The sequence below is a fragment of the Camelus ferus genome, chromosome 3 (genome assembly GCF_009834535.1).
Source record: "Camelus ferus isolate YT-003-E chromosome 3, BCGSAC_Cfer_1.0, whole genome shotgun sequence".
Taxonomy (NCBI): Eukaryota; Metazoa; Chordata; class Mammalia; order Artiodactyla; family Camelidae; genus Camelus; species Camelus ferus.
The window spans coordinates 12,652,381-12,666,172 of record NC_045698.1 but is presented as its reverse complement, the minus strand read 5'-3'; positions in this window follow the sequence as shown (position 1 = coordinate 12,666,172).

Sequence of the window (13,792 nt, the reverse complement as noted above, 5' to 3'; positions counted from 1 at the left end):
TTAAAAAATCAACAAAGATAATTATTTCTGCAAAATGTGAAGAGCCTCACCACTTGGTTAAATTTTTAGTTATCAACTGAATTATTTAAACCAAGAAATTTGAGCTTGATTCTATTTTCATACAAGAAGCAAACCAGCAAAATAAGTCTTTAGAATTATCACATAATAATAATAAAAGAAAAAAGGAATGTGTTAATCTCATCCAATCCACTCATTACTATAATGTTATTAAGTAGATATTACACACAGATATGGGTGATTACTGTCATGTAAGCATTTGTAGTTTAAAATAAAATTAGAATTACTACATTCAACACTCAGCATGTTGCATACTGGGTCTTTCTCTGTATACCGGGTCTTTAAAATCACCACCAGCACCCTGGTGGTCAAAAGATTAGAGTTGAAACTCAATCCATGCCATTAACTGTGGAATCCTAGGTTAGTAAATTAACCACTCTGGGTCTCCATTCCCTCATTTGTAAACTGAGAAGAGACTAGATGAGTGATTTTTCAAACATTTTATTAATGGACAGAATGCCCTTCTTCTCCCCAAAGGAAATTTTCCTGAGAATCCTACTAGAGAAAATCTAAAACCTAACAGCTCTGATGAAGGCACCGTGAAGATTTGGTCTCTCCCTTCTGCCTCCAAGCATACCCCATAGGTCTGGGACAGAGTGCTGGAAAACTCATAGCATAAGTGACCTTTTAGGTCTTTTGCAACAATTCCAGCAGGTCCTTGGGTGGTCTGGTGAGTAATGATGAAACCAAGGCAGGTCTGCTAAGCTGAGTGCTCACTTCAGCCCAGGTGAAAAATAACACATTTCTTCTACTAACTCAGAAAGTGGAAGGGGAAATTTGCCCGGAAGTGGCCTTGGAAGAATCTGTCCCCACCTCCCTGATGATGACGTTGAGCCCTTGACCGGCATTTCCAGCTGCCTACCTGTCTTGCTCCTCACCCAGTTTCTCCAAAATCACCCCCTGCTGGGTCTGTCCCCTGAGCTCACTTGACCTCAGCTTCCTCCACCCGATGGCTCTCAATGCCTGCAGCAGGCAGCTGTGGTTCAAGAAACCTAGGTTACTGTCACTGGGAAACTCAGATTCCTCAAAGACAATGGAAGGAGCATGACAATGTTATGACCCCAGATCTCTTTCTTCCCCTCCTGGGTCTTGCTCAATTAAAACGACTCAGGGCTTTACTTTATCTTTCACCCACATTCAAAGATGCAATGCAGATAAGACTTAATTCTCTTCACTCAAATCCTAAGACAAAGTGAGAAAGTGCTTTCAAAACTAAATTTGGCTCATTTTAACTCTTTGGGGGGAAAAAAGAGAGAAAAATCTCACTTGGTTCCTTCTATAACTTGTTTCAAAATTTGCCAAGGACTCACCACAGAACTACTGCGGTGAAAAAAAGCCTATTCACCCACAAAATTTCCACAGTTTTCAGCACCCCCAGCCCAGTCAGCAGTTGGTGCTACATGGATCACCCTGGGATTCACTTGTAAAACCCTCAAACGCAAAAAAAAAACTTTCAGAGAGCAAACATGGAGTTCCCTTCAAGCTCAAGGAATTCTAATTCTCGTGCCTTTATCTGTCCACTGTCTAAATGTTTACCTGTCCCTTCAACATTTTGCACATCCCAGACATTGCCTTACAGGCCTGTATTTTAAAAGTGAGAAGACAAAGAAAGCATTCCAGTGGTCTCCTGGGTGATCGCCATCCAGCCTGACTGCAATGACCTTGATCTCTTCCAACCTTCCCTTCCTGCGCCTTCAAAAACCTCTGCTGGGGCTCAGCAGTCGCTCCTTCCACAGGGTCAAGAGATGAGGGGATGTTGAACTCCAGATCCTGGACTTCCAGTTCTAATGAGGTTTCTGGGGGCTCATTTAGTCACCAAACAACAGGTAGGGAGTTCTTCCGAGCTTCTGCTTGCTGGGATGATGAAGTAACAGACTCTTACTCACCAACTTCCCCTTGCTAAAGTGCTAGCTCACCACAGGATTCATGCTGTGCCCCGTGGGAATGGAGGAAAGGGTTGTTTATAAATAATACATGAGCCCAGAAAGCCCTAGAAATGAATGTTTAAAGGCAACTGGAAATGAGGAATGGGAAAGAGCAGGCTGTCACATAAGTGATGAGGGTGTCAGATAAAAGAGCCTTCTTGGAACTTACGTATATTCTGCTAAGAATTTCATTACGCAGACTGACTTCTCTCCTGTGAACATGCCTACTTTCTGGGTGGATTTCATACTTAGAAATCCTGAAACAGGAAGAGTAGCAAATATAGCCCTTTCTGTAAAAAGGCAAGGAGAGGAAAATTTAAAAATGAAACAGGAGAACATTGATCAAATGAGTGAGTGTGTGTGTTTTATCTCTTCTTTGTTTCTACTCCTTCATTCTTCAATATTTATTTCTCACAAATTGCCCCCACTGCATTGGTAAGCATTTCAAGGCAATGATCTTTTTTCCTGAAAATTTAATTGCCAATCTTTTTATCTCAGTAGTAAAGGACAACATAATTTCCACATCAATTTTTCAACATTTCAGGGAATAAATGGCTCTAGAGAACACTTTCACAGATCACTGAATTTAATGCTTTCACGCCAACTTTCACTCTTAAATTAAATGCCTTGCTTATTATAAACTTCCTTTCCTTCTTTAGTAAAATATACAAGCAGAATTTAAACATTTCCTGATAGCTAAAGATCATAATTAGGAGGAAATATTTTACCATGCTGCAATAGAATCAGCTCCTGATGGGTGACAGTGCGTAGGATGGTGAGTTTGTCCACAGCAAACAGTTCAGGTTTTCCTCCACCCAGACCTGGCAACAGTCATCCACTCTCCCAGCCGGTCATTCACTGACAGCCTGGGTAAATTGTCTCTGTTTTGGGCCAGTCACCGCTTCTCTACCTTTCCACCAGGCTATGCTTCCCTTATTTAACTTTATTTTGTATTGCTTGATTTTGCTCTATATCTGCCCTGTCCTCTCGGCTTCTTTCCCAGCTCCTCTCTTCTTTCGGAGCTCCCAAGCTGGCTGCAGCAGACAGGCGTGCTGCCCGGCTCCGCTCTAAATGACAATTTCACCACATTAAGGTACAGGCATTTCCGAAAGTTCACTTTGAATCACTTTGTGCTCTTAGGAAAGACCTACAGTAGTACCTGTTTTTACTCACCTAAAGAAATCCAAAGAGGATTTTTGATTTTACAAAAAAAGGCAAAACGTGAAAATAGTGTTCAGTGTTAGTTTCACAGTGAGCAGTTACAGAGGCAGCTCGGACCCTGAGCAGGGAGAGGGGGCCCCCCTGCCAAGCTCCTTCCCCTAGAACCACACTCAGCACCTCAGCACCAAGCCGCCACAGGTTTGCACCGTGTTTGTGAGCATCTGTGCTTCGTCTTGATTTATTTTGTGCATCCATTAGCACGAAGTGTCCTAAGGTGATTGCTTCTTCACTTTATGACATTTTGGTTTACAACAAGCTTTGTAGGAACCTCTGCTTTCAGACTGCGAGGAAAATCTGTATTTAGGTACCCACTCACTTTTTTTTTTTAATTTTATTTATCTTAGCTGTCAGAAGTGCTCTCTTTCCCTCCCTCACCACCTCCCAGTTTAAGGTTTGGTGCTATTCTGAGAATGAAAAATTGCCCCCAAACCACCCTCCCGATCATCCAGACTCTGCGGTAATTTCCAGATAGGAGACAAGGAGTTGACAGATGGAGAAATCAGAGCTGGTGGCCTTTCTCTTAAGAACACACTAAAGACAAAAAGAGATGGAATAGTCACATTTGGACAAGAATTAGAATTTTTGCTCTAAAAATGAAAAGCCAATTATAAAATATAAGAAGTGAATTCAGCAGAATATATGCTACCCAAACCTGGAAGCTGCATCTAGTCTCCTAACTGGTGACCCTCGGTGAGACAGCAATGCTCATTGGGCTCCATCCTCCAAAGTTCCCTCCCCAGCTGTGTCCACCCTCCATCCTTAGGGAGCACCGTCTTGCCCAGGTACTGTATTTCTTCCTTTAAAGGAGGCACATCAGAGGACTGTGGCTGCCTTTTTCCCCCATCACAACCCCCAAGCTACCAAAACTGCACTTGACAACAGCTTGTTGAAAATAGACAAAAATGCCAAGTTTTCATTTGCCTACTCAAACGTCCAAGCTACCTTCCTAGGGAAATGTCAGTTTCGATTACATTTGAATTATACACTTCAGAGCAGAGGAGGAGGAGGTGCGTCTGAGAGGTTTTCATTCATTTCCACATTTCAGTTCCTGTAAATGCTAAACAGACATAACAACACTTTATCAGGCACACCTGAGAAATAAGTTAACTCTTCTAGCTAAACTATCCTGGAGCAGTGTTAGTATATGATAGCATTTTTTAAGGAGTTAATTTTCAAATTCCTTTAATGAATATAATCACCCACCAACATTTTTCTCCACCTCCCAGCCGATGAATTTAATTAATTCGTTCATGGAAAGTGAACACACTCTGGTCCCTAAATGAGTTGGGAAACAGGTTTCCTAGCCTGCGAGGTACCAGGTAATCAGCTGTATGGAGCTATGCCCACCCTCCCCTGCCCAAGCCACAGGTGGTCTGAGGAACCCAGTTAATGCAGTGCTGGCTGACTGGGGGGTTCTCATAGAAGCATGCTGGACTCGATTCCCACAGAAAATGCACAAACTTTTTCAACTCAAATTTTAGATCGAACAACCACATTTCATTCCACCCTGGAAGGTAACACTGCTTTATCAGGAAGACATGCAGCTCACCTCACCTAGGGCCAAATCAGGCAAAGCTGAACAGCTCGACTACGGGTTCAAACACCAGGAAGGGGGCAGGAGTTTGACTACTAAAACCAGCACTTTTTTGTTTGTCATCACAACAGTGCCAGTAGACAGTAAGCTGTCAGACTTTGACAAAGGTTTTGGAAGGCAAAGATCTTATACACGGTCAGAAATAATACAAATTTCAATACAATACAATTCCACATCATAGAATAATCTTAAATGAACATTTAGTAGAACTGTCTCACTGTGAAAGGCTTATAGTAAGTGAGAAGCTGCAGATTCCTTCTGGAGTCTATGACCAAGAAAGATTTACAACCAACCAAGTTTGGAGCCACAAAAGCTGGTTTGCTCAGTCCAGCTTCAATGATCTACTGTATTAGTTTGCTAAAGGTGCTGTAACAAAGCACAGCAAGCTGACTGGCTAAAACAATGGAAACTTTATTGTCTCACAGTTCTGGAGGCTGTAAATCCAAGATCAAGGTTTTGGCAAGGTTGAATCCTCCTGCACTCTGTGAGAAAGAACCTATCTGTTCCATACCTTTCACCTAACTTCTGGTGCTTTCTGGAAATCTTTGGTGTTGTTGGTTCACAGATGCATTGCCCTGACCTCTGCCTTAATTGTTACATGATGTTCTCCCTATATGACAACATTGTCCCTTTTTATAAGGACATCAGTCAAATAGACTAGGGCCCACCCTAATGACCTCATCTTACCAACTACATCTGCACAGAGTCTATTTCTCAATAAGGTCACGTTCGGAAGTACTGAGGGTTAGAGTTTCAACATATGAATTTTGAAGGGACACAATTCAGCCCCTAACATCTGCTCAAGAGAGGGATGCTAAGGTCCCAGAGGGGAGGCAGTAATGCAAATCATGATAGAAACCTACTTGTCAGCTGGCCACTGAGTCCGTGTGTGGAGACACAGTTGAAACAGAGACACACAAATGAGTAACTGTGTGGAGCTTTTCATACCCTAACTTTGATTTAAAATCCGTGTGTTTATTACATTCCACATTTAGAAATGAGCTTCACTTCATCTGAATACATTCAAAAGAATGTGCAAATTCCCCTCCACTTACTTCCACCATAATCCTGTGCAGGTCAATACGGTTGGGCGTTTTAGACCAACGGTTCAAGAGTGTCAACGTGGCATCAAACACACACTCTGCTCAGCACAGAGACAGTAAGAAAAAGCTTGCACTAAGGCCTTTATATATGGTGTTTTCTTTCTTCACACACACAAAATATAGGTTTACTGAGGGTAAAATACTTAAAGCATTATCAAAAGGTGGTTTTGAACTCCAAATAATACATGTAAATACATGCAAGAGTGTAAGAAGCAATCCCTTCACTCTGTTGGGTGTGAGCTGAATTTAGTGACTCTCTTCCAAAGAAAAGAGGAAATAGCAACTCTCCAGTCTAGAAACCCAATGAGCATGATCTTAGCCAAGTGATCGAATTAACTTCACCAACGCGAAGTCACATGGGCCCCTGTCATGTCACCTCTGATTCTTTGTGATGAGAAGGGCATTTCCTCCGTGCTTTTCTGCCCCTAAACCCATAACCTAGTTGAATCAAGAGGAAAACATCAGACAAACTTCAAATTGAGGAACATTCTATAAAACATCTGACCAATACTCTCAAAACTATCAAGAGAATGAAAAACAAGGAAAGACTGAGAAACTATCACAGAACAGAGGAAACTAAGGATACATGAGACTAAATGCAATGGGGTGTCCTGGATGAGATCCTGGAAACAGCAAAAGGATACTGGGGAAAGACTGATGAAATCTAAATATAGTCTGGAATTCAGTTAATAGGAACGTAGCAATGTCGGTTACTTAGCTTTGACAAATACACCACAGTCATGTAAGATAATGATATGAGGGGAAACTCAGAGCCAGAGGAAGGATATGTGGGACTCTCTATGCTCTCTTTGTTACTTTTCTGCAAACCTAAAATTATTCCAAAATAAATAGTTTATTATGAAAATATATGTGTATACATACAGGCCATTATAGAGCAGAACATCAAAGCCTCATTTCCTATAATATTCGTGAAGCTTAAATATAAAACCACATTTAAAATCCTGTATCTAATAGAGAGTCTGAGGTATAATACTTCAAATTTGAACAAAAAAGTAACAACCTGCTGCTACTTGTTGACTCTGTTAAGACTTAAAAGTTTTTCTGTGTTCCAGAAGGTTAAAGGGTCATGGACCATGTCATGTAGGATTATTCCTGACACAAAACATACTGAAACTCCCGGCTCATAAAACTAAGGCTCTTATGCTTGAGATAATTCAAAATATATCTTCTATCACGTGGCATCATTACTCATCCTGAACCAAACAAAAAAAAAATCCCAGTGGGTTTTTAAGTGCAGTTTTCTGTCCCTGATCCTGAGAGAAGTTCAGTTGAATGGCTTATCATTAAAGCTAGCTCTGGGAACCACAGTAGAGTTTACACATTTTTTTTCTTGAATCTCTGGTCCTCAGTTTTCTCATAGTTGTTCAAAATTCAAAGCTCTAGTTGTTTAGATTCTGTAGAACATTTTGTTTACACATATATGAAGAATACTAAATAAAAAGGATTTATTTCAGGGAATTTTAAGAAGAAATAAAGCAGACATCCTCTGTAAAGGTGATGAGGCATAAACTAACAGAGCATCATACTCAGACCAGAGGGAGAAATAATTTTTATGTTGAAGAAGTAAACAGAAGAAAAAATATTTCTATGGAGAATCTAATCCATTGCCTGCACCATTGCAACTTTAATTTCCACAGGCATTTCAGCCTTTCCTAATCCCACAGTCCAGCTGCCTGTTTGGGACCTTGAAGTTGGTTCCTTTAGCCCAGTCATCATCTACACCTATAACAAAGTAGAAAGGCTGCCTTCTTCTCCAGTCTCACCAACATTAGATCATATAAATACCTGAATAAGGCACTTCTGACCCAGACCACAAATAATGCAAATTATGATTCCAGATGTCCCACCTCCTTCCCAATTAGTGCCACTCACACACTTCAAACTCCCTGAGTATCACCCATGTTTCTCCCAAATATCATTTGGTAAGCAAATATCTGAAAGCAAAGTCCTTCTCCATAGCCCCTCACTCACCCTGTAGAATTTCTCTAAGGATACATCTACACCCCTAAATATCATCCATGTTACCAACACCTGAAAAATTCCCAGGATCCAGTTACTGCTGTCTTCTATCTCTCCCTTCCAACCATCCAACAAGCAATTGCTTACTGAGCAGCTATATATTTGAGTTTCTGCCAACATACAAATGCTACCAAATCAAGAAGAAATTGTCTACTTCCTATTTTCATAGAATTGGGTTTCTTTTCAAAGTTCCCTAGGAACTGATGAATAGGACAAAACACACACCCACCACCCAAAGTTGTTCTTAATCTGATCTTCAGAACCTGTGAGTGTTGTGTGTTCCATGGCAAGAGGGAATTATTGTTGCAGATGAGATTAAGGTTGCTTATCAGTTGATCTTAAGAAAAATATCTTGAATTGTACAGGTGGCCCCAGTATAATCACTTAAATGGGAAAGAGGGAGGTAGGAGGGTCAAAACCAGAGAGATGGCAGTATGAGACAGACTCAGCTGACTATTGCTGGCTTTGAAGATGAAGGAAGTTCCATGAGCCAAGGAACACAGGCAGCCTCTAGAAGATAGAAAAGGCAAGAAAACATATTCTCCCCTAGAACCCCCAAAAAAGAATGAGTCTTGCCAACACCTTGCCTTTAGCCCAATGAGAACCATGTCAGACTTCTGACCTCCAGAGGTAATAAACTGTGTTGTTTAAGCCACTATGTTTGTGGTAATTTGCTATAGAAGTAATAGGAAACTAATAGGCATAATTATAATTATTTTAAAGTTCTACTCTGTTCATTGAATTACTTTTTTCTTCCAGAATTAATCATTGTATTTTCATCTTGCTGCTTTTCTACCATGCTGGCAATCCTCCTTAAATGTTTCTGATTCTTTATTAAATGTTCATATTTAGAAATACAGCCTGGCAATATAAGACCTAGTGTAGTTCTGTTTCCTCTTGCCTGATCTTGCCTGATTGGCAGCACTGAATCCTAGCTCTGTGCACATAGCCAAGAAGTAGCAATGGAAAAACTCTCTTTGGAGTGCAAATGTTCACACTCACCACCTTTGTGGTAGAATATCTGAAAAACTGGTCACCAATGATCTCTACCATTCATATCTATGCATGCTGTATGAGTGAGGGTTCTCCAGAGAAGTAGAACCAATCAGATATTTTGGAGAGAGAGAGAGAGAGAAAGAGAGACAGAGACAAAGGGATTTATTATATGAAATTGGCTCACATGATTTTGGAGGTTGAGAAATCCCAAGACCTGTGGTCAGCAAGCTGGAGACCCAGGAGAGCTGATGTGCAGTTTCAGTCTAAATTCAACAGTCTGGGAACCAAGTGAACCAAAGGTGTAAGTCCCAGTCCAAAAGCAGGTAAGCTTGTGAGTCAAGAAGAGCCAATGTTTCAGTCTGAGTTCAAAGGCCAGAAAAGACAATGTCCCAGCTCAGCAATCAAGCAGGAGAGGTTCCTTCTTAGTGCATCTTTTTTGTTCTACTCAGGCCTTCAACTGATTGGATGAGGCCCACCCACATTAAGGAAGGCCATTTGCTTTACTCAGTGGACCAATTCGAATGCTAATCTCATCCAGAAACACCTCCACAGACACACCCAAAGTAATGTTCATCCAAATGTCTGGCACACCATGGCCCAGTCAAATTGACATGTAAAATTAACTATTATCTATGCCATTTCTCCCATCAAATGGTAGAGTTTTTCTCATCTTCTTGAACATGGCCTAGCCTTGTGACTTGCGATGACACATGGAATAAGGTTGAAGTGATGCTGTGTGACCTTGCACATTCAACTCTAGTGCTAGAACTCAACTGCTATGTAAGGAAGTTTGGGTTAGGCTATAGAATGATGAGAGATAATGTGGAGAAAGAGAGGCCCACTGAGCCCACAGACATTGCAGATACTCCAGTTGAAGCACCAGACACATGAGTGAAGCCATCTTGGTTGTTTCAGTACCTTGAGCTCCCAACAGAATGTAATTAAGTCAGTCAACACCACGTCAAGGAGAAGAACCATGCAGTGGAGCCCAGCCGACCCACATAATCCTGAGGGGGGAACAAATGAATTGTTGTCTTTAAGCCACTAAGCTTTAAGTTCTTTGTTATTCAGTAATAGACAATTGAAGCATCTTTCATGTCTAAATGGGAAAGGCTTTAGTCTTGGGTGTCAACTCCCCTCTAAGAGTGCTAACTAAACATGCCACCAGTTTAGTGGACAATTCTCTGGGTTTTTCTCCCTGGGCAGCACATGTTGCTGCAGTCACTCTACATGATTAAGAATAGAAATGCCCAGTGGGGGAGGGTATAGCTCAGTGGTTGAGCACATGCTTAGCATGCCCCAGGTCCCGGGTACAATCCCCAGTACCTCCATTAATAAGGAAATAAACAAACAAATAAATAAACCTAATTACCTTCACCCCCCAAAAAAAAGAGTGGAAAAGCCCTGAGCAAGGGTAGTAGAAAGCATGTGGTGTCACCTCCTTCAGTCAGTCATCTCTCTAGTAGCTGCCCGTCCCCATTTTCTCTGCATATTTATAGACCTGAGCCTGAAGCCCCTCTGGGGCTCTATCAGTAGAACAATTTCTCCCTCCCCCATGGCGTTCTGTGTACATGTTCTGGACTGTAACCTCCCCTGCTATCTCATCCATCAAAATGATCTTTGTGTCTCCCATAAAAGGATCAAAATCACTAACTATCCTAGGGCTCTTCATCTCATTTGCAGAGCTCTTAAGGATTTCTTCCTGTTGTACTTAATGTCATTCCAGTGGAATTGGAGTAAATGAGGAGTTATCTACATGTATTCAGTCCACCTGCTTGAGCTAGAAATGAAAATATTAGATAATAATAATAATAATAATAATAATAATAATAATAATAATAATAATAACTCCAATAGTCAACACTGGTTAAAGAGTGGTAAAATCAGTACTTCTGTATGTTATTGCCAGGATTGCCAACTGATAGGGTAATTTGGTCACATATGAGCATAAATAACAGAAACACCTGGCCCACCTAAGCTCTGCATTCTCCAGAAAAAGACCTAATTAAAGGACTTGAGACCTCTTCTCTGTTATGGGATCTTGCCCAATTTGCCAGTGTGGACTGGTCCATAGTAACTCCCTGACCAAACCAGGCTGGGATTAAGGTACCTCTAAGACCTTTCCTCTTGGAATTAAATCCAATCGCTTGTTATTAGTAGAAACACAGAAGTTTGGAGAGGTGTGTTCACTCCAGGGAGAAAAAAAGCTGACCAACAAATAATGAAATGTGGCTGACCACTGAGCCTTGGAGAGACATGGATTCAGAAAAAGGCCTGGGACATTTCAGTCCCTGGTTTCAGCCATCCAGATGTGCTGTCCCTTCCTACTGTTACATGCATGATCATTTGCATCTAAAAAATCCTCCCTTTATTTCTAAGCTAGTCAATGACACTTGAAAACAAATAGATCCTGAATAGTATTTGTATCAAAAGTCATTTAAAGAGAGATTTACAAATTTTCACCCACTAATTTCTTCTGTAGACTTTTCTCCTAATAGAACAGTCAAAACCCTGAAAGAATCTACGTGCATAAAATAATATGCATGACAGTATTTGTCCCATTTGTAATAACAAAATAAAAAAAAAGAATCTAGATAACCAGTTATATGGGGATTGTTAAATAAATTATATATTTCATAACCAATATCTTTAAGAGTGCCGTGAGTCCCCTGAATACGGTGCATATTTACTTTGCTTCTAGATTTTTTGCTATTATAAACATAACTAACATTTATAACATTAGGTTTTAAAAAGTCAGGATAAATTACATGTATAACATGATTACAACTGTTTTAAAAAATACGTGCTGGAAAAAGTCTAGAAGGAAATAAACCAAAATTACAGTGTGAATAATACATGCTAAAGCTTCTGGCACCATTTTACATTTTTACAGCAAGCAATCATTGGAAAATGTTAGAAAATTAATAGTTATCCATTGCATAATTGAAGAATATGGTCCTTTCTTTCTTTCAACCCTCATAAGAGCAGGAAGTTGAGAGGATATTTTAGTCATACAGTGGTATAAATATTATATTCTAATTTATTAAATTCTTAATCACCATATAAAGATGCAAATCATAGGCAGTTCACTGCTCTTTGGTATTCAGTTAACCTATTTGTGCTTTGCAGAAGCAAAATGCAAATTGTGATCACTACTGGACAAGGTTCACGTTGTCCACGCTATTATTGTTTTCTTAATCACACAGTTAACCACCTAGGGTGACCAGTTTTTCAATGTCACATAATCATTCCATTGGGGTAATTACATGTTCTCCAGTTCCATTTTTAATCAGCTTTTCAACGGAAGCAGAAATTCAACAACTTGAGCCAGTTTTCTTTTGCCATGTGAGTCCACAATTGAATAAAATCTTCTCTCTGTCCAACAATTTTTAGCAACTTCCAAATTATTTTTTTAAAAGTCAAGAATTATTTAATAGTAGTGCAACATGCTCATCATTGTATTAAAAAAGAAGAAAGGAAAAAAAAAGAAAGAATCTCCACCCAGCAATTAATACCTATGATACCTGTGAGTCATTTCCCCAGAAGAGACTATCAAAGGAAAACGCTAGCCAACTTTGCAGGAGACTCAAATTACCTCTCTAGAATTATTAAAGTAGTTATTACAAGTTAATTGAATATCAGTTGATTATACAAAGGAACATTTACTGAGTCTTTTCAGAGTGCAGAGATTAAATTCAGCAAGCAGCTAGCTATTCAAATAGCAATTTTTTTTTAACTTCCACCTCAATGTCTAACTGTTCTACCTGAGACCTGCTCACTCAAGTCAGTTAATACACACCTATTTAGTGCTTATTTACAGCAGGTACACAGTGGAGAGCCAGAGGACGCTGACTTCCCATCATTCTCTGACGTCCCCATTTGCATTCAGGATCTCACATAAACTAATGCTCACACACTGATTTTTTTTTAATTTTTAATTTTATTTTTTATGAAGCGTAGTTGATTTACAATGTTGGTTTTAGATGTACAGCAAATTGATTCAGTTATACACATATGTACATATATTTTTCAGACTTTTTCCATTATAGCTTATTTTAAGGTAATGAATATAGTTCCCTGTGCTGCACAATAGGTCCTTGTCATTTATCTGTTTTATATATAGTAGTGTGTATCTGCTATTCCCAAACTCCTAATTTATCCCTCCCTCCCCTTTCCCCTTTAATAACCATAATTTTATCTATGTTTGTGAGCCTATTTCTGGTTTGTAAATAAAATTAGTATCTTTTTTTTTTTTAGAATCCACATATAAGTGATATCATATATTTGTCTTTTGCTGTCTGATTTACTTCACTTAGTATCATACTCTCTTGGTCCATCCATGTTGCTGCAAATGGCATTATTTAATTCTTTTTATGGCTGAGTAGTATTCCATTGTATAAGTCTACCACAGCTTCTTTATCCAGTCATCATCATGGACATTTAGGTTGTTTCCATTTCCTGGCTACTGTAAATAGTACTGCTATGAACATTGGGGTGCATGTGTCTTTTCAAATTAGAGTTTTCTCCAGATCCTGTATCATATGGTAAGTTTATTTTTAATATTTTAAGGAACCTCTATACTGTCCTCCATAGTAGTTGCACCAATTTACATTTCCACCAACAGCTCACATGGTGCTTTTTGATGGAGCTTTGGCACCTGCTATGGGCCTATGCCCCCAGAGAGATCAGAATCATGTCTGTAGACTTAGCACTTGAGAACTACCTCTCAGTTCTTTGAGAAGATTTTTCGTTATTAAGGGGCTAAAATTTAAAACTATTGCAGCCTTGGGCTGCACAATGCCATGTCCACCCAGAGTCAGGCTACCTGTGTATAA